Here is a 21,951-nt window from a genome sequence, read left to right as displayed (position 1 = left end):
GACTTAATTACAGGAAAATGGCAGCCACCCATCCCCCTATTAGCTAGGGTCCGAGGGGCTGTTTGTGTTTTCCCTCCAGGAAGTGAGAAGCCTATTTGCGTCCCCGAATGGTGCATCAGGCATGTCGACCCCCATACTACTCCGGATACTAGGAATGCTCACCATGCTAAAGATGATCCAACCATTGCTGAACACTCAGGTAAGGGAAATATGGGCGTTGGTGAGGATTCCCCCCCCCCATGTTGATGCCAGTTAGTCATTCCAGATCCCTGTTCATCAAATTTTATAACACCAATAATACATTGGGAGCGGTTGCCGCCAATGAGATTAAAAAGTCAGAAACTAGATATTCTGAGTTTCCCCCTCCTAAGCCTGATACCAGGGTCAAGAAGTAGGGAAACTCAAGAGATTGCCAGCGGCATGCGCCTTTAATCCCAGTGGCATACACCTTTAATCCCAACACGCCTTTATGAGGGAACATCCTGGGTTGAAAGTTGGATTGAAAATGGGTGAATAGCCGGCCATTGGTGACACACGCCTTTAATCCCAGTACTCTGGAGACACAGGCAGGCAGATCTCTTGAGTTCAAGGCCAGCCTGGTCTACAGAGCAAGTTCCAGGACAGCCTCCAAATAGTACAGAGAAACCCTGTCTCGGAAAAAAAAAATTGGTAACAAGCTGGGCGATGGTGGCACACGCCTTTAATCCCAGCACTTGGGAGGCAGAGGCAGGTGGATCTCTGTGAGTTCGAGGCCATGCTAGACGGACAGCCTCAAACAATACAGAGAAACCCTGACTCAAAAAAAATGGTAACAGTAAAGAGGTACTGGTATTAAGTAAAGAAAAAGAAAAAGACAAAGGTATATGGAATGGAAAATTCTGTTTGCATTTAAGGTCAATTTTGTGATTCCTCTCTAAAAACTTTTGGCCAAAAGCTTGGCCTCTCCACCTTGCATCTACAGAGTTACAAGGAGTAGGTACGGCTGTACCCCATGACTGTAGCTCAAATGGAGGAATGATAAAGAACATACAGGACTTTTTAACCCTTTTAGTTCAAGGATTGGCTGGAGTTGTTCTTTTACATAGATTTCAATTAAGGAAGCTTCATAGCAACAGACTAATCATGACCTAGGGAAAAAGGATGACTGAAAGATGCATGTATGTTCTGAATGTATGGTGTGGCCACACCGGTATGTATGAAATGTGATTGCATGAGTGTGAAATGCTAATATGATTAAAAGGATACTTAAATCCCTTCAAAAATAGTTAAGAAGCTACCTAGATTGCTTTAAATATAGTCAAAAGGAACATCCAGCCAGTCTGTTAATGTTTTAACAGAAAAATTTAAGATGCAAATGAGGCCTTGTCAGCTAGTGAGAGCTCTACAGGTTAGATTGTGAAAGACTGCTCACAGACTTCAAATAATTTTCAAAAGTTATTTGGACACAGTATAGTTTACAGTCTTTGAGTGATTTTCAGAAGTTTTTGGGAAATATTTAATGGATATGTCCCTTTTAATGGGCATCTACAAAAAATCTAAGTAGTAAGCCCAATTTACCTAGATAGTTAACCAAGGAGGGTAGACAAATTCTTCTACTGTTATGGTCCAGCTTCAACAGTTCGAAAAAATTTTTTTAGAAAATAAAAAAGGGGAATAATGTCCCCAATCCCCACATGATTCATTAAATAATCCACTCCTCATTTAAAAAATTTTAAAATGTAAATGCAGTGAGGAATCTGCTTCAGACTGATTCTGACGGAAGTTAAACAACTATTGCTCAGGTCAAATGAAAACATCTATACACTAGACAGTAGAGAAGACCCTAATTTGGGGTCGAGGGCATGTTTGTGTTTTCTTGCAGAAAAAGAATAAAGCTTCAGTAGCTGTCACAACATTTGGTGAGATGCATTGAACAGAGAAAACTGGACCTGAGACCATTGGAGCCTGCCCAAGCCAGTTCGAGATCTCCTAAATCGATGTTCCTGACCCTTGATGTCATCAAATCTACAGCCCGAGAAAGAAATAAAACAGTCAGTTCGAGATTTCCAGTTTCTCATCAGGCCTGCTACATCAACCTCCTGGACCCGTGAGTTTTCATCCCAAAGCCAACAAAAACTGGAAGATTAGCAGTTTGCCTTTGACACACCTTAAAACAACAGAATTCACTTTGCCAGCTTTTCCCTTTGGGGGAAAAAAGGACCCATTTAAAACATTTGGACATTGGTATGGACTATGATGAGTGACAAAAGCCTCTTTTCAGTATTTGAACAGGACATGGTCACTTGAAATATCAGACTTGGTGGTTCCTGTTTCTGGAATCCTAGGCCAGTGTATTTTTCTGGAGAAATACAACTTGTCCTAATGCGACAAAAAGGAGACTTTGACTCAAGTTGCATAATCAGCTGACGTTAAATCAACAAACTGCATCACCACAGGAACAAATTGGTGCTCTGTGGATGGTGCAACAAGCCTATTGTTCATATTTTTCATAATGCTACATGTGTAACATCAATGGTTGTACCTAATGTATCAGTGCAAGTGCACTTTCTAAATGCTTTCCTGAGCAGATCTTGGAACAATTGTAAACTTTATCAAATTGTAAATGTAAATCACAGTGGGGTTACCCTTGTAACAGAATGTAAATCACGTGCATGTTACCCTTGTAACAGATGAAGGCTGGTAGAATGTTATGGCCCAGATCTGGTGATGGGTACGGTGATGGAGAGGCGCTATGTCAATGGGGGTCCTGGAAATGGTGGCAGTGGCGGTGGGCATTCTGCCTTTATGCCGAGCTCAAACGAACGAGCCTTGTTCCAGAGGCAAGAGATCGGTAACCAAGTATTGCTTAGCTTAGCCCATGGCAATCCCGATAGCCATGAAGGTTGGTTACAGATGATTTAAAGTTGGGGTGCTCTGTTGACAGGCAACCTGTGGGGAAGACCCCTCCTGCCTAAGACAGGGGTTCAAGGTCCCCCAAGGACGGGAAAGGGAGGGTGACCCTACTTGACCTAAGCCAGGAGTGCCTCATTTAAAAATAAAAAGGGGTGAGTTGTGGGAACACCAGACCTTGAGCAGAGACCCACTTCCCCTTCTGCCTGGGAGTAGGCAGCTGTAAGACAATGTTTACTAAAAACATGTTTACTAAAAACAATACAAAGCCCGGGGGCAATAAGTTCCTGGAAAAGGCCTGCCCACAGAAACTGCCATGACCTCGACCTTGTCCAAAGACTAGCCGCCCCTTCTGCCATGCCCAGATCAGTTTTTGGTGTCAGAGCAGAACCAGCCAGGGGAGAGGAGAGACCAGAAGCTTCTCTGGTGGGAGCCTTTCTTAGGAAGTTTTCTTGAACCTTTTTGGGGCCTGCTTAAAGTTTTCTTTACATTGTTGAACAAGTCTCTGTGTTGTCAATCCCCGACACCCTCCGCACGTTCTCGGACACAGGCCGAGCAGCAGACGCGACAGTATGGTTGTCCCCTGGGGTCAGGGCCATTTGTCTTCCCTTCCCACCTGTCATGACCATTCGAAGTTATCTCCCCTTGCTTTGGCCTGATGGATTTTATACTTAGATGACAACCAAAATAAATTCCAAACAGTGAGCTTGTTATCAGAACTTTATATGCAAAATTTATATGCTCCTGCATAATATGTAAAATGAGCTATCAAGTTGGCTTTAATCTAACCATTAATACTATCAGTGATGTGAAAAGGATAAATTTTATACAGTTTCTGAATCTATTAAGAAATGTCAGGAACCAGTCCATATACAGTTAGCCATACCCAAGTCTCCATTAGCCTTGGAGGCAGAAGTATTAAAAAACAGCATCAATATTCACCAGGCCCGGGGAACAGCTGTTCCGGCGGATCCAGATAAAACAGACCCTGCATCTGGGCCTGTGTTCTATTGCCTGGGGACCACCTGGGAACTGCACAGAGCTTCCAATCCTGGCGGGAGCCAAACACCCTAGACTCCAGGTCTTCTCTCCCACCAACGATACCAGGAAACCAGCAGATACAGCAAAGGGTCCAGGGGACCAGGTGAGAGGCTAAGCACCCCAGATTCCTGGTCTTCTTCTCCATCCAAGGGATCAGAACGAGGACAAGGAATAGAAGAACTACCAGATTATTGGACTTGCTAGCACCCACCAAAAGCAACTCTGGTCCTGTAACCACCAGACCAGTAAGGGGCTCTTTCTGCACCCACTAGAAGAGAAGGGAAAGAGACAATACAAAAACACACTCAGCAACAGAAAAACAAATGTGACACCACCAGATTCTAGAGACTCCACACCAGCAAGACTCCAACCTTAAAACCACTTTCATGAAAATGATAGAGGCCCTAAAAGAGGATATAGGAAAATCCCTCAAAGACATGGATGAAAAAATAAACCAAAAAATGCAAGAAATGGAAGAAAAAACAAGCCCAAAAATGCAAGAAATGGAAGAAAAAACAAAACAAAAAATGAAAGAAATGGAAGAAGAAACAAACAAAAAATACAAGAACTGGAAGAAAAAGCAAGCCAAAAACTACAAGAAATGGAAGAAAAAACAAACCAAAAAATGCAAGAAATGGAAGAAAAAGCAAACCAAAAAAATGCAAGAAATGGAAGAAAGAACAAAACAAAAAATTCATAAAATACAACAAATGGACGAAATGATAAACTGAAAATTGCAAGAAACAATGCGAACAGTGCAAGGGTTGAAAACTGAAATAGAGACAATCTGAAGAAAGGCTGGAAATAGAAAAGCTGGGCAAACGGTCAGGTACTGCTGATACAAGCATTACCAACAGAATACAAGAGATGGAAGAGAGAATCTCAGGTGTTGAAGATACACTAGGAGAAATGGATTCACTAACCAAAGAAAATCTAAGTCCAACAAATCCTTAACACAAAACATCCAGGAAATATGGGACACCATGAAAAGCCCAAACCTAAGAATAATAGGTATAGAAGAAGAAGAAAACCACCTGAAAGGGGCAGAAACATATTCAACAAAATCATAGAAGAAAACTTTCCCAACCTTAAGAAAGACATGCCAGCCGGGCGTTGGTGGCGCACGCCTTTAATCCCAGCACTCGGGAGGCAAACGCAGGCGGATCTCTGTGAGTTCGAGACCAGCCTGGACTACCAAGCGAGTTCCAGGACAGCCTCCAAAGCCACAGAGAAACCCTGTCTCAAAAACCAAAAAAAAAAAAAAAAAAAAAAAAAAAAAAAAGAAAAGAAAAGAAAGACATGCCAATGAAGGTACAAGAAGCTTACAGAACACCAGATAGAGTGGACCACAAAAAAAAGTTCCCTTGCCACATAATCAAGACCCCAAATATACAAAATAAAGAAAGAATATTAAGAGCAGCTAAGGAAAAAGGCCAAGTAACATATAAAGGCAGACCTATCAGACTTACACCTGACTTCTCCATGGAAACTCTGAAAGCCAGAAGGTCCTGGATAGATATTCTGCTAACACTAAGAGACCAAGGGTGCCAGCCCTGACTACTATACCCGGCAAAGCTCTCAATCACTATAGATGGAGAAAACAAGATATTCCATGACGAAACTAGATTCAAGCAATACGTATCCACTAACCCAGCCCTACAGAAAGTTTTGGAAGGAAAACTCCAACCCAAGGAAGTTAACTACAACCAGAAAAACATAGGCATTAGAGAATCCCTCTCTACCAACAGCCAAAAGAACAAAGGGGTGAAATTCCACACATAATTCCATCAACAACAACCATTGCAAATTGAAGAATAATGAGCGATCAATGGTCATTAATATCTCTCAACATTAATGGCCTTAACTCACCCATAAAAAGACACAGGCTAGCAGAATGGATTCGAAGACAGAACCCATCCTTCTGTTGCATACAAGAAACACACCTCACCCTCAAAAACAGACATTACCTGAGAGTTAAAGGTTGGGAAAAAATTTTCCAATCAAATGGACCCAAGAAACAGGCAGGGGTAGCAAACCTAATATATAACAAATTAGACTTTAAAATAAAATCAATCAAAAGAGATGAAGGAGGTCATTACATACTCATCACAGGCGAAATCCACCAAAATGAAGTGTCTATCCTGAACATCTATTCCCCAAATACAAAGGCATTCACATTCGTAAAACAAACATTCCTAAAACTTAAATCACATATAAAGCCCCACACACTTATAATGGGAGATTTCAACATACCACTCTCACCACTAGACAGGAATACCAGACAGAAACTCAACAAAGAAGCAAAGGGTCTAATAGAAATAATGACCCAACTGGGATTAACAGAAACTATAGAATATTTCATCCACATAAAAAAGAATATACCTTCTTCTCACCACCACATGGAACCTTCTCAAAAATCGACCACATACTTGGCAACATATCCAACCTCAGCAGCATCAAAAAAATTGGAATAACTCCATGCATCTTATCAGACCACCATGCTTTAAAATTAGAATTCATCAACAACACAAATTGCAGAAAACCTACAAACTCGTGGAAATTGAATAATGTACAACTGCACCATTCCTGTGTCAAAGAAGAAATAAAAAAATTATAGACTATCTAGAATTCAATGAGAATGAAGACACAACATACCCAAACCTATGGGACACCTTGAAAGCAGTGCTACGGGGGAAGCTCATAGCACTAAGTGCCCACATGAAGAAACTGGAGAACAGTTATACTAGAGAAATAACAGCACAGCTGAAAGCTCTAGAACACGAAGAAGCAAACTTCTCCAGGAGGAGTAGACGCCAGGAAATAATCAAATTGAAGGCTGAAATCAATGAAGTGGAAACTAGGAAAACATTACAAAGAATCAATGCAACGAAGAATTGGTTCTTTGAGAAAATCAACAAGATGGACAAACCTTTGTCCAAACTTACCAAACAGCAGAGAGTGAACATGCAAATTAACAAAATCAGAAATGAAAATGGAGACATAACAGATACTGAGGAAATCCAGAGAATCATTAGGTCATATTTTGAAAAGCTATACTCCACAAAATTTGAAAATTTAAAGGAAATGGACAATTTTCTGGATAAATATCACTTACCAAAATTAAATGAAGAACAGAAAAGCAATTTAGATAGTCCTATAACACCTGAGGAAATAGAAGCAGTCATCAAAAGTCTCCCAACCAAAAAAAAAAAGGGCCAGGCCAGATAGCTTCAGTGCAGAATTTTACCAGAAATTAAAACAACAGCTTATACCAATTCTCCTCAAAGTATTCCATGCAATAGAAGCAGAAGGGTCTTTGCCAAACTCTTTTTACGAGGCTTTAATAACATTGATACCCAAGCCACACAAAGACACAACTAATAAGGAGAACTTCAGGCCAATATCCCTCATGAACATTGATGCAAAAATACTCAATAAAATACTGGCAAATCGGATCCAAGAACACATGAAAACAATCATTCACCACGATCAAGTAGGTTTCATCCCAGGGATGCAGGGATGGTTCAACATACGAAAATCCATCAACATAATCCACCATATAAACAAGCTGAAAAACAAAAATCACATGATCATCTCACTAGATGCTGAAAAAGCCTTTGACAAAATCCAACACACCTTCATGATAAAGGTCTTGGAGAGATCTGGGATAACAGGATCATACTTAAACATAATAAAAGCTGCATACAGTAAACCAACAGCTAACATCAAACTAAATGCACAGAAACTCAACCCAATTCCTCTAAATCAGGAACAAAACACGGCTGTCCACTCTCTCCATACCTTTTCATCATAGTACTTGAAGTTCTAGCCATTGCCATACGACAACAAAAGGGGATCAAGGGGATACAAATTGGGAAGGAGGAGGTCAAACTTTCACTGTTTGCAGATGATATGATAGTTTTCATAAATGACCCAAAGAACTCTGCCAGGGAACTCTTACAGCTGATTAATACCTTCAGCAATGTGGCAGGCTACAAGATCAACTCACGAAAATCAGTATCCCTACTATATACAGACGATAAAAGGGCTGAGAAAGAAATCAGGGAAACATCACCCTTTACAATTGCCACAAACAACATAAAATACCTTGGGTAATGCTAACCAAACAAGTGAAAGAATCTTTAAAGAAAGAAATTAAAGAAGCCCTCAGAAAATGGAAAGATCTCCCATGCTCTTGGATAGGTAGGATCAATGTAGTAAAAATGGCAATCTTGTCAAAAGCAATCTACAGATTCAATGCAATCCCCATTAAAATCCCAGCACAATTCTTCACAGACCTTGAAAGAACAATAGTCACTTTTGTTGGAAAAACAAAAGACCCAGGATAGCCAAAACAACCCTGTTCAACAAGGCAACGTCCGGAGGCATCACCATCCCGACCTCAAGCTCTATTATAGAGCTATAGTCCTGAAAACAGCTTGGTATTGGCACAAAAATAGGCAGGTAGACCAATGGAATCGAATTGAAAACCCGGATATTAACCCACACGCGTATGAACATCTGATCTTTGACAAAGAAGCTAAAAATATACAATGGAATAAAGAAAGCATCTTCAACAAATGGTGCTGGCATAACTGGAGGCTGGCATGTAGAAGAATGCAGATCGATCCATGTTTATCGCCATGCACAAAACTTAAGTCCAAATGGATCAAAGACCTCAATATAAATCCAGCCACACTGAACCTCTTAGAAGAGAAAGTGGGTGGTACCCTTGAAGGAATTGGTACAGGAGACAGCTTCCTGAACATAACACCAGTAGCACAGACAGTGAGATCAACAATTAATAAATGGGACCTCCTGAAACTGAGAAGCTTCTGTAAGCAAAGGACACAGTCAGCAAGACAAAAAGGCAGCCCACAGAATGGGAGAAAATATTCACTAACCCCACATCTGACAGAGGGTTGATCTCCAAAATTTACAAAGAATTCAAGAAGCAAGTCTCCAAAACACCAAAGAATCCAATTAAAAAGTGGGCTGCAGAACTAAATAGAGAATTTTCAATAGAGGAGTCTAAAATGGCTGAGAGGCACTTGAGAAAGTGCTCAACATCCTTATCCATCCGGGAAATGCAAATCAAAACAACTATGAGATACCATCTCACTCCTGTCAGAATGGCTAAAATAAAAAACACCACCTAGCTGGGCGGTGGTGGTGCACGCCTTTAATCCCAGCACTCGGGAGGCGGCAGAGGCAGGCGGATCTCTGTGAGTTCGAGGCCATGCTGGACCAACAGCCTCCACAACAATACATAAAACCAAAAACCAAAACAAAACTAAACAAAACAAAATAAAAAACAACAACAAAAAAAAAACACCAATGACAATTTATGCTGGAGAGGATGTGGTGAAAGGGGAACACTCCTCTATTGCTGGTGGGAGTGCCAACTGGTGCAGCCACTTTGGAAATCAGTGTGGAGATTCCTCAGAAAAATGGGAATAAACCTACCACAAGACCCAGCAACTCCACTCTTAGGTATATATCCAAAAGATGCCCATTCATACAACAAAGATGTCTGTTCCACTATGTTCATAGCAGCTTTATTTGTAATAGCCAGAACTTGGAAGCAACCTAGATGCCCCTCAGCCGAAGAGTGGACAGAGAAAATGTGGTACATTTACACAATGGAGTACAATTCAGCAGAAAAAAATAATGGAATCCTGAGATTCGCAGGCAAATGGATGACACTAGAAGAAACCATCCTGAGTGAGGTAACACAGTCACAAAAAGAGAAATATGGCATGTACTCTCTCATATATGGATTTTAGACATAGATCTGGGGAGTGCCAGCCTACAATCCCATGGCCTTAGAGTCTAGGAAAGAGAAACTTCATTCAGTGGCTGATGGAAGAAGAGGCAGACTCCCTCGGTTAAGTACTGAGCTGAACTCAAGAAAGCCAGTAACAGAGAGAGGACTAATGACTAAAGGAGTTAAGACTGGGCTGGTTTAACCCCAGAAACAGCTGACCTGACAAGGCTTAACTCTTGAATCCCAAGCTGATGCCTGGGAATCCAACATGGGACTGATCAAGACCCCCTGACTGGGGGTGTCAGTGAGGAGGCCTAGGTAATCTATTGAGCCTTGGGCATAGATCAGTATTAATCCCGAGTATACACATGGACTTTGGACTCCCACCCAACAATGTGAGATGAACTCTCACGCTGAACTCTTGGGGAAGGGTCTAGGCCCTGCCCTGGATGAAATGACAGACTATGGACAGCCCCATGGAGGGCCTCACCCTCCCTGGGGAAATGAGGGGATAATGGGGGAGTTGGGGAGAGGACATGGGAGGAGGGGAGGGAAAGGGAGAGGGACCTGGAACTGACCTGTGAACCAACCATGTTTCTAATTTAAATTTAAACTTAAAAATAAAAAAATTAATAAAAAAATATTCACCAGGCCCATAAGGTGAGAGTTTCTTCTCTCTGTGGAAGAGGGACATGGAAAAGACTGACCTTATTTTGTCTAGGCAAAAGAGGGGCAATCAATTCTCCAATGTCCTGTCACTTGTCCAAGGTTTGGACTAGGTCCTGGCAGCAGGTGTGCATAGGGGGAATCAGCCCCCTGGTCAGCATTGTGTAGACATTGAGATGTGCTATAATCTTCTTTGGAGACTTTGGGTCACTGTCAGGAGCTGGGATTCTCTGTCTGATATAATAAGCTTTTTAGTAAACATTTTAAATGTCATATCCTGTAGATCTCCAAAGTATTAAGAGTGTTGCCTAGGTAAATCTGAATAGACAACTTTGTTTCTAGTTACTTGCCTCAAGCACATAGGTTGCTAGGTAAGGCTGTTTATCCCTGTAATTAATCTGTACTTAGCATGGTCACAATGACATTAGTGTAGGATCTGTCTGGAGAACTGGATTTTAACAGTATTGATTTCCTACATTAATTACCTTATAGTCGTTTTAGACACAGGGTTTTTCTGTGCAGCCTGGGTGGTCCTGGAACTCGTGCTCTAGACTAGGCTGGCCTTGAACCAGTCTGATGGAATTAACGGTGTGGGCACCACCACCGAGCATATCCAAGGCTTTCTTAAATTGCCCAGGGAAGCTTTGAACTCACTCTGTAGATCAGGCACACCTTGGAGCTGTGATCCCTGCGCCTCTGCCACAAGGCCTCTGTTTATAGTTCATTTCCAAAGGCTTAGTTAGCAGTGATTTCCCCTGTGAGTTCCTTGTAATCATCTCAAGGTAAAAAGTCCAATTGAATGTTTTGTTCTGTAGTAAGTTTCTGTAATAGGCATACCCGTGTGTGAAATCACAGGAAAGTGACCAAAAATAAGTAATAAATGTAATGAACATTACTGCCAGGTCTCCACTCACATCCAAACATCTCAGTTTGCAAGCTGAGGCTGTTAAGGGCAGCTTGACTCCCTGTGCGTCTCCCTCTAGCGGCAGAGGTTGCGCGTTTCAATCCTTTCCCACCGTCTCCTGCCTGCAGCGACTCCAGGCGTCAGTTACACAGATTTATGGGAAATGTAGTCTCGCCCGTTGTGACGTCACAAGCAAGGCTCAACGCGGTGTCTTCTGAGTTCGTCCTGCTCAAGTTCTGCCCCCACGCCGCTCCCCTCTCCTGTTTGGACTCAAGTTTCTTACTCTCCTGCTGCGGTCGGATCTCTGAGTGAAGAAGGTTGGTTCAGGGTGCAGGGCAACTGAGGGATTGCCCAAGGTGAGCCGGCAGGTCCATCTTGCAAGAAGTGGACCGGGGTACATGGGGAGCGGGAAGAAGCTCACTTCGGAGATGCAGTCCGAACCTAGGCTGAACCACTGAGTCAGGGAGAGGGCGATGGGGACGGTGCTGAGTCCAAGGCTGCTCCAGTTCACCCGGGATCTGACTCCCTGGCAGGGCGGGTCCGCTGGCTGCAAGCACCCAAGGCTGTGCTGGGAGCTCACTTACCAGCTCGCCCAGGGAAGCATGCTGGCTGGCACCTGCTGACTTCCTCTAAATGGCTGTAGTCAGGTTTCTCAGCGTCTCTAGAGAAGAAAGTGAGTTTCTGGTCCCTGCTGCACTTTGTAGCCGCGTAGTACTCGTGTTGGCCAAGTTTATAAACTCTTATCTCATGTTCGAGAACTACGAGGGAGCCCAAAAGGAGGGGCCCGGAATAATGTCGGGGAGTTGGACCTGTCCTGGAGGAGAGCAGTCCCATTAGTTCGGGCTTCTCTCACAGAATGCCTCTAAAGGCACATAGACAGCAGGTGCGAGAGTTCTCATAACGTCCACCCCCTCCGCTCTGTTCTAGGCCTGTGTCTGGGACCAGTCTCCCTTGAAGGAGAAGATGAAACTCCATATTCTGACGGGGCGATGAGTGTCAGTATGCAGCAAGTCTTAGGAAATCACATTTCTTTCACTTAAAAGTAACCTTTGCTAGTCTCAAGTGTCCTGACATATTTCCTTTAAAAACCCACCCAAATGACACCAGGGTGGCAGGCCTTGTCCCCTGCACCCACTGTGGGGAGAATGACCTGAGCACAGCAGTCATTTCCACTGTGAGCAGTGGCCGCCGGTGCTGGGCAGCCTTAGGGAGTGACCCCTGCAGTTCCTTCTTCCGTTTGGGCAGCATTAGGGAGTGACCCCTGCAGTTCCTTCTTCCGTTTGGGATCCTCTCATTCTCTCAGAGGACTGTGTCATCTTCTCTCTGCTCTGGGACCTGCCAATCTTATAAAGGACAGTGGGGGCTGTGTTTCTCATTTCTTAATGCAGAGAAGGTTTTGTCTGTGGGGACACCAGACCTTGGGCAGAGACCCACGTCCGCGTAGGCCTGGGAGTAGGCAGCTGTAAGACAATGTTTACTAAAAACATGTTTACTAAAAACAATACAATGCCCAGGGCAACAAGTTCCTGAAAAGGGCTGGCCCACAGGAACCGACCTGACCTCGACCTTGTCCAAAGACTAACCGCCTCTTATGACACACCCAAATCAGTTTTTGGTGTCCGAGCTGAACCAGCCAGGGGTACAGAGAGAGCAGAAGCTTTTCTGGAGGGAGACCTTTCTTGGGGAGTTTTCTTGAGCCTTTTTGGGGCCTGCTTAAAGTTTTTCTTTACACCATTGAACGAGTCTCTGTGTTGTCAATCCCCTACACCCTCCGCACATTCTTGGACACAGGCTGCGCAGCGGACGCGGCATTTGTCAATGTCCATTTTTTTTTTTTATTTTTTGGTTTTTCGAGACAGGGTTTCTCTGTGGCTTTGGAGGCTGTCCTGGAACTCACTTGGTAGTCCAGGCTGGTCTCGAACTCACAGAGATCCGCCTGCCTCTGCCTCCCGAGTGCTGGGATTAAAGGCGTGCGCTACCAATGCCCGGCCCATTTTTTTTAAAGTATAAAAATACCGGATTTTCTATTAAATAACTTTGCTTGTGACTTGAGGATCCATTAGCCTTCTCCATTGCTGTTTTCTCTCTCTCCCTCCCTCTCTCTCCTCTCTGTCTCTCCCTCTCCCTCTCTCTCTCCCTCCCTCTCTTTCTCTCTCCTGTCTCTGTCTCTCTCCCCCCCTCTGTCTCTCTCTCCCCTCTCTCTCCCTCTCTCTGTCTCCTCTCTCCTCTCCTCTCTCTCCCTCTCTGTCTCTCTCTCCCTCCTCTCTCTCTCCCTCTATCTCTCTCTCTCCCTCCCTCTCTCTCTCTGTCTCTCTGTCTCTGTCTCTGTCTCTCTCTCTCTCTCTCTCAGTATTTGCCTTCCTATATGTCTGTGAACCACTTGCATGCCTGGTGTCCAGTGAATTCAGTTTTTCTTTCTCCTTTTACTGTATCAGATAGTTTTGCTGAGTATAGTATGTATAGTCTATGTTGGAATCTCTGGTCCCTTCAAATTTGGAGTGAATTGCCCCAGAATCTTATGGATTTCAAAAAATTTCTGAAACTTAAATGAAATTAAAGTAGACCCATGATGGAAATTTATGTCTTTAAGAATATATGTATATGTTAAAAAATCATAAAGAATACAAATTACTTCATGACACAACTCAAGAATTGTGCAAAAGAACAACAAACCAAACACATTCAGTGACAAAAATGATAAAAAAATTCAGGTTCTATTATGTTTAAGGAGGTGAAATAGAACCCAAGAAAGCTATAAAGACAACCGATGAAACTCAGAGCTGGTTCTTTGGGAAGAAGACAGACAAACTGTCGGCTCTGCTGACCAGAGGGAGGAAAGGATGGCCTAATTAAGAGGAACAGGGATAAACAGGGTAACACTACAGCAAACACCAAAGAAACCCAGAGTCTTACAAGGGAACTTTTAGAAGCTGTCCTCCATTCTGTTGGAAAATGTAAAAGAAATGCTCACATGTCTAGATTCCTTCATACCATGTATGCTAGACTAAGAGGGGTCAGCAGCCTGACCATACAAATGAGGGCCCTGAAGCAGTAAGAAGTTTACTTTTTACTTAAGAATGTTGGCTATAGAATTTCTTTAAACAGCAGGGTACAATTCTGTGAATCCACCTGGGCCTGTTTACTTTCTTTGGGGGGGGGGTTGGTTTTTGTGAGAGATAGAGAGACAGAGACAGAAGGGGGAGTACTTCTAAACTCCTACAAATTCAGTGTCACTACCAAACTCTGTGTATACTAGGAAATTCAGACTTCGGACCACAGCATCTACACCAGAATCTGCATTTTCATTTCATTCACATTGTTTTAACGGCTCATGCAGTGTGACTCCCCTATGAGAAATATCTATAAAGTGTGGTGCATAATACAGGCATATGATTTGCATCCCCTACGAGGTGGATTCATTTTACATTTAACACTCTTAATTATGTAATAGCCATATGCACTTTAGGATGCTTCACCATTCTCTTTAGATGGGTACTGAGATCATGAGACTACATCAAAAATAAATTAGTAATATCGCTTACCCATGTCACAGGTATTGCTAGCTCTGCTTTTACCTGAGGTAAGTTTTAGAGTGGTATTCACAAACACACGATACCTATTGTATTTGTATTACTGTTAATGGTTTTAATTAGCCTATCGTGTGGTATTCATTCATTGATCTTTATTTTAGAACATGCTGTCATTCAAGGATGTGACCATTGATTTCTCTACAGAGGAGCGGGAATGCCTGAACTCTGCTCAATGGAATCTGTACAGGGAAGTGACGCTAGAGAATTATAGCAACCTCGTGTTCCTAGGTGAGGATCTCATCCGTAGTGAATTCAGCGTGTACCTTCCTTCTAGAGGCCATCTCATGGGAGCTTGCGCTTTCTAACGATGTTCATCTAAGTATGTTTGTTTGTTTTGAGACAGGGTTTCTCTGGCTATCCTGGAGCTCACTCTGTAGACCAGGCTAATCTTGAACTCAGAGATGTGTCTCTCTGCTTCCCAGCTGTTGCGGTTAAAGGGGGTGAGCCACCATGCCCAGCTCATAGGCCCCGTTTGCAAGAATTGTTGCTATAACTAAGACAGATTTCATCTAGTGCTGTTCACCTGTTTGTTCCAGGGTTTGTGTCCTTCACTGTAGTTATAATGTCAGAAATTAAATGGAACGAGGCATGGAGCACACATGGAAAACAAAATGTTTTATTCTTTTTCTAATTTTATAGTTTTCCTTGTAAATGACAGAAGTGAAGATATGTGATTACAAATTCCTCCCAAGGAAATATTCTAAAATGCTTATTGATTTGAAGAGGTAATTTTCTACAGTCATCTATTTTTTAAATAATTTTTTGAGATTATTTTTTATGTATATTTCGCTCTATCTGCACATATACCTGCAGGTCAGAAGAGGGTATCAGATTCATTTTAGATGGCTGGGAATTAAACTCAGGACCTGTGGAAGAGCAGGCAGTGTTCTTAACCACTGAACCATCTCCCCAGCCATCTCTACAGTCATTTATTGTGTCGTTCCGTCCGTCTGTCCGTCCCGTCCCGTTCTGTCTGTCCGTGTCCTCACCCCCCCATCAGCACAATAGTGGAATAAAAATGTTAATTCTCTTCTTTGCCCCTTCACACAGGCCTCTCTTTCTCCAAGCCATTACTGGTCCGGTTTCTGGAGAAAAACCCAGAGCTTCAGAATGTGCACCCAGGTGTGTAGGAGTGAGGGGTCAGAGGGCAGAGTGGGAGGTCGGTTCCAACAGAGGGGTCAGAGGGAACTTTTTGAGATTATGTCATTTCCCTGCTTTCCTTTCACCCTTTTAAACCCTCCCATGTACTCTTTCTTTCTTTCAAATTTGTGGCCTTCTTTTTAATTAGTTGTTGTTATATGCATATTTATGCGTATATTTCTAAGTAAACTGTTCACTCTGCATGTTACTTGTACATATGATTTCAGGACTGAACATTTGGTATTGAATAACCAGTTGGTAGGCTCTTCCCTACGGAAGACTGTTCCTCCTCTCCACATTTCGTGGTTGCCTGTAGTTCTTTGAGTAGGGCTTAGGCCTGGTGGCTGTCCCCTGTGCACTCTGGCCTGTCTATTTGTTGTCTTTGTTAGCTCTTGTCTAGCAGTCAAGTTGGTGAGATTTGAGTGTAGTTCTGACATTACCGGGAGATACTATCCCACAGTAAACTCTGCAATACTGGTGACTCCTAAAAATCTTTTCACGCCCTGCTCCATGTGTTCCCCGAACCTTAGGTGCAGGAGTTGTTTTGGAGATATATTCATTGGGACCAGGCTCCACAACTCCACATTTATCTGTAATGGTCTCGAGTTTGTTGCAAAGAGAAGTGTTCTTGATGAGGAATAAGGTCTACACTTGCCTGTGGGTATAAGGATAAGCATTTAGAATGTAGTGTTAGAGATTATGCTAGTTTAAAAGAGTGGTCTTTGGAAGTTCTTTTCCAAGATCCATGATTTCATTAACCCTGTATAGTTGGCTCAGTTTCCAGTACCAGGCAAGATTTCTGTCTTGTTGAGTGAGTCCTAAATTGGGGAGCCGTTGGTTACTGCTAAGGTGTACTTGTCAGTATTGCACCCTTAGGCTTGCTATGCCGTGTTCGTCATTGGTGGAGTCCATAGACATCAGCACTGGGTAGGATTTTTGGTTGCCTCCTTTCTCTGGAAGCTTGCATGGTGCCATCTGTTACCAGAACTGGTCCTCAGGGAGGAAGCATTCAGGTCATTTCCTGCTCTCTGACCTCTGGCCCCTGTGTCTTAAGTACATGGTGTTTCAGCAATAAGAAATCACCTTCTGTCTCTGATAAGCAACCAAAGGCATCATTAACAATAGTCTGTATGTTTTGGGAGTCTCTTGGACAACCTTGATGAGTCACTCAAAAGAGGGTTTCTCATGGGTGGTGTTCAAGGTCTTTGCTCTTGGAGACAGCATTGTCACCCCAGATGGGAAAACTCCATTTAAATTTTATATACATATTTATACCCAGATTCCCATATACTAAGATACATAAATTTTAGGTAGATAGCAGTGTGAGTCCTTATTAAATTTTTTTTGGGGGGGTGTTTCGAGGCAGGGTTTCTCTGTGGCTTTGGAGGCTGTCCTGGAACTAGCTCTTGTAGACCAAGTTGGTTTCAAACTCACAGAGATCCGCCTGCCTCTGCCTCACGAGTGCTGGGATTAAAGGCGTGAGCCACCACAGCTAGTCCTTATTAATTTTTAAAAAACCTTACTGTTATTTTTACCTCCCTCCTTCTACTGTAGTTATCTCCCTAACCCTCTCTGATTAGGACCCCACCTTTTTTTCTGTCTTGTCTCTTCTTTGTTTTGTTTTGTTTCGAGACAGGGTTTCTATTTGTCTTTCTGGCTGTCCTGGATCTTTGTAGACCAGGCTGACCTGGAATTTACAGAGATCCACCTGGCTCTGCCTCCTGCGTGCTGGGATTAAAGGCCTGTACCACCACCGCCTGGCTCTGTCAGGGCTCTTTATGTTAATTACATTGCCTTATCAGAGCACTGTCTGAATACTGTATTCATCTTTGTGTGTTATCCCACACAGTGTCAGTGATTTAACATGCCTGCCCTTTGTGCGTAGGTAGTCATGGGTGAAAACTGTAGACGTCTAGAATGTTTCTTACGGTAGTTAAGAATTTTGTGATTTTGAGCCAGGTGGTGGTGGTGCACGCCTTTAATCCCAGCACTTGGGAGAGAGAGGCATTCGGATCTCTGTGAGTTGGAGGCCAACTTGGTCTACAGAGTGAGTTCCAGGACAACCTCCAAAGCCACAGAGAAAACCCTGTCTCGAAATCCACCCACCCCCCAAAAAAATAATTTTGTGAGTTCGAGGTTTGTTCCTCATTTTGCAGTTCCATTTTCCTTACTGTGATTTTGCTGTTTGCATGTACTCCATGCATTTTTGTAGATGGAATACCTAAAATTAAACATTTTGTTACTATTTTTTAACATCTATAAAAAACCTGTATTAAAATACCTGTTTCTATGATCACAAAGTTGTATATTTCCACTAACATGTGTAAACAGGGGCCTCAGATTTGCACGCCTTGTATAGTTTTTCTCTTCATTGTATACTCAGTGGTTATTTCTCTTAGAAATGAATAGTTCATTAAAATGTGTGAATTTATATTTCTTCATTAGCAAAATTATGTCATTTATAGAAGAACTTGAATTCTTTCTGATTTATGCTCTTGTCATTAAAATATTATATAAAGTCTACTAACTTGCAATGATGAAAGATATCATTTAATGGTGTTATGAGCAGTCCTCTTGTTATGCAGCCTATGTTTTCTGCCTTTCACAACTAAAACTTCATACTTAGGATAAAACTGTCTTTTTCTATGTCCATCCTGTTTGGCATCATCTTCATTAACTTCCTGTTTTCCTAGTTTGGCTACTTCGTAATTTTTATGTGTGTACACTCATATGGTTTCTCTGTTTGTTTAATGGATTTCTTTCTGTTAGCATAATGCCTGAAGAGTTTCCATTACTATCCAATTATGTTCCATTATTTCTATATCCTATTTTGTTATCTTCCTCTTTCAATTGAAATTTAAATGATTTTCGCCTTTGTATTTTTTAAACATAGGTGCAGTGGATATAGTTGTGGTCCATATTATAGTTTCTTATTTATCATGAAAATGAATTAAAGTCTCCATGTTAAAGATAAGCATTATAAATATGACAAATGTTTCTAAGCTTTTCTCCATTTCCTTTTACTCACCAGGGAAGAAACCCTATAAATGTAAAGAATGTGGCAAAGCCTTCGCTAAGAACTCAGTTCTTACTCGTCATCTGAGAGTTCACACTGGAGAGAAGCCTTACAAGTGTGACATATGTGGCAAGGCCTCTTCTTCGCACTCCATACTTTATAACCATCAGAAAATTCACACCAGAGAGAAACCTTACAAGTGTGACGTATGTGGCAAGGCCTTTTCTTCGCACTCCACACTTAGTAGCCACCATTATATTCACACTGGAGAGAAGCCCTACAAGTGTGACATATGTGGCAAAGCCTTTACTCTGCCTTCCACACTTAGTAATCACCAGAAGATTCATACTGGGGAGAAACCCTATGAGTGTGAAGTATGTGGCAAAAAGTTCTTAAGTCCTGCAGATTTTAGAAAACACCAAAGAGTTCATACTGGAGAGAAACCTTACAAGTGTGAAGAGTGTGGAAAACCGTTCAGCAGTCTTTCGGACGTTAGTAAACACAAAGTCGTCCATACTGGAGAGAGGCGTTATACCTGTGAAAAATGTGGCAAAGCCTATAGTAGGCGTCACCACCTTCGTCGACATGTGAATGCTCACACTGGACAGAAATCCTACGAATGCAAAGAATGTGGCAAAATGTTTTACTATTCTTCAGGTCTTACAAGACATCAAAGAATTCATTCTGAAGAGAGACCCTATAAGTGTGAGGAGTGTGGCAAAGCCTTTCCCAGTCCTTCCGACGTTTCTCAGCATGCCAGGACCCATAAGAGAATGAAGCAGTACACCTGTGAAGCATGTGGTGAGTGCTTTACTATTCAAACGACAGTTTCTAACCTCCGGAAAATTCGTCTTGAGGGAAAACCGTCTAAATGTGAAAAATGCCGAGAGAGCTTGTAACAGCTCTGCATAACTTAAAGCACACAAAAGAGTTCAAACAGCTAGCCTAAAAATGTGAAGGATCTTGCACATGTCTTGTATGTCACTCAGTTGTTGCTTGACCTCACACAATTCACGCCTGAGAGACGTGTGCAGAAAAGGACCAGGATTTAACTGTTCCTCGTGTCTATATAAACATGGGGAAACCCATTCTGATGAGCAAGTCTACAAAAGCAGTGTGGCAAGTTCTTTACCTGTTCTTCACACCGTAAGTATCCCCAGAGACTTCATACCTCAGAGACACTCTTCATGTACAAACACTGTGCCAAAGCCTTGAAAAATACTTCAGGTCTTTATCAACACCAAAGAATTGACATAGGTGAGAAACTCTGCAGATGTGGATGTCCTTGTTAGCTTCAAGTGTCAACTTCATACAGCCTTTGTTAACTGAGGGACTCTCTACTAGCTAGTTGACTCGCCCGGATTTGCCTATAGGCATATCTTTGGGGGCGTTTTCTTGATTGTACATTAGTCTGTCAAAGGGTAAGGAGTGCCAACCCAGGGCAAATGTTTCAAGGCTATATAAGAATTTTGGGGTGCACATAAGTATGATGGAGCAAGCAAGTAGCTTTCCTCTGTGGTAGTGGTTTTCAACCTGCCCAACACTGCAACCCTTTAAAACAGTTCCTCATATTTAATTCAGTCCCATAAAATTATTGCATTGTTACTTCATTACTGTAGTATAACTATCTGATATGCAGGTGGCCTCAGGCGGCCCCTGTGGAAGGTTCGTTTGACCCTCCAGGTTGAGAACAGCTGCTCTATGGTTTCTGTTCTGACAGAAACAAACCTCTCCCCCTAAGTTGTTTGTGATCGTGGTGTTTGCCTGGGAGGAGAAATCAAAGAGAGCAATGGATGTGGAAGGCTTTGTACTTCTACTTTAGTTGTCCCCAGACTCTGCACGGGAGATAATGGCACACAGCCTTTAGGTTCCTTCAACCTTCATTGGAGAACAAGTCCTAGTCATACAAAGAATATTTTTAAGTCAACTTTTTAAAAATTGTGCCTAATTAAACCACTAATAACTGATAACTAGAAAGGAACTTTGTGAAGGCAAAGTTATTGAATAGCTATTGAACAGTGATTCTGATCTCCTGCAGCGTTTTAAATTTATACGTAGAGAAACCCTGCAAATTCAAGTGATAAGAGAAATTGTTTATTCTTCATATATCATGTGAATGGATTTTGTTGAGAAACCACATATATATCACCCTCCTCCTCCACCAAGACCACATCTGGTAATCTTTTCTAAATAGTCCACCAACTGAGAACATTCCATTGTTTACATGATTGTTTTATATGAGTGCCTTGTAGTCCTTATCACCATGGCTATGTAGTATACTTAGAGGTTAAGTAATGGGATACATTTGACTGTTCTTTCTTAATAAATTGCTGATGTGTGGTCATTTTTATTTTCATATAAATTGTGTGTTTTTCTAGTTCTTTGTCACTGAATGTGTAGATTGCTTTTATTATTCTAGGTGTTTTTTAAAAATGGGCTCTGCAAATCCCAGAACATGTAATATCTTTCTGCCTTACAATGTCTTCCTCTAAGTGATGCTTTTTGATATTTTCAAAGTTTGCTTATAGAAGCCCTTCATCTCTTTGGTGGGAGTCATTCCCAGACAGGTTTACTTAAAACAGCAACAACAACAAAACAAGAACTACTTTTATTTTTTTATTTTTTATTTTTTATTTTTTTGGTTTTTACGAGACAGGGTTTCTCTGTATTGTTTTGGAGGCTGTCGGTACAGCCTGGCCTCGAACTCACAGAGATCCACCTGCCTCTGCCTCCGAGTGCTGGGATTAAAGGCGTGTGCCACTACCGCCCGGCAAGAACTACTTTTAAAGACTGTTGTGACTACGTGCTGCTTACTGGCTTACTTCCCCATGGCTTGGTCATCCTGCTTTCTTATAGCACCACCCATAATGAGCTGGACCTCCAGTGTCAACCGTCAGTCAAGAAAATGCATCACAGGCTTGTTCACAGGCCAGTCTGG

At 42.3% G+C, this 21,951-nt stretch overlaps 1 pseudogene; it reads left to right on the top strand.

Moving 5' to 3' along the window:
* The first annotated feature begins 11,487 nt into the window (after nucleotides 1-11,487).
* The window catches only part of LOC110343652, a 58,604-nt pseudogene continuing 48,140 nt past the window's right edge, over nucleotides 11,488-21,951 (top strand).

The sequence above is a fragment of the Mesocricetus auratus genome, unplaced genomic scaffold (assembly GCF_017639785.1).
Source record: "Mesocricetus auratus isolate SY011 unplaced genomic scaffold, BCM_Maur_2.0 Super-Scaffold_100015, whole genome shotgun sequence".
Lineage (NCBI taxonomy): Eukaryota > Metazoa > Chordata > Mammalia > Rodentia > Cricetidae > Mesocricetus > Mesocricetus auratus.
The sequence above is the reverse complement of the archived record's forward strand: the minus strand, read 5'-3'. Positions and strand labels throughout refer to the sequence as shown.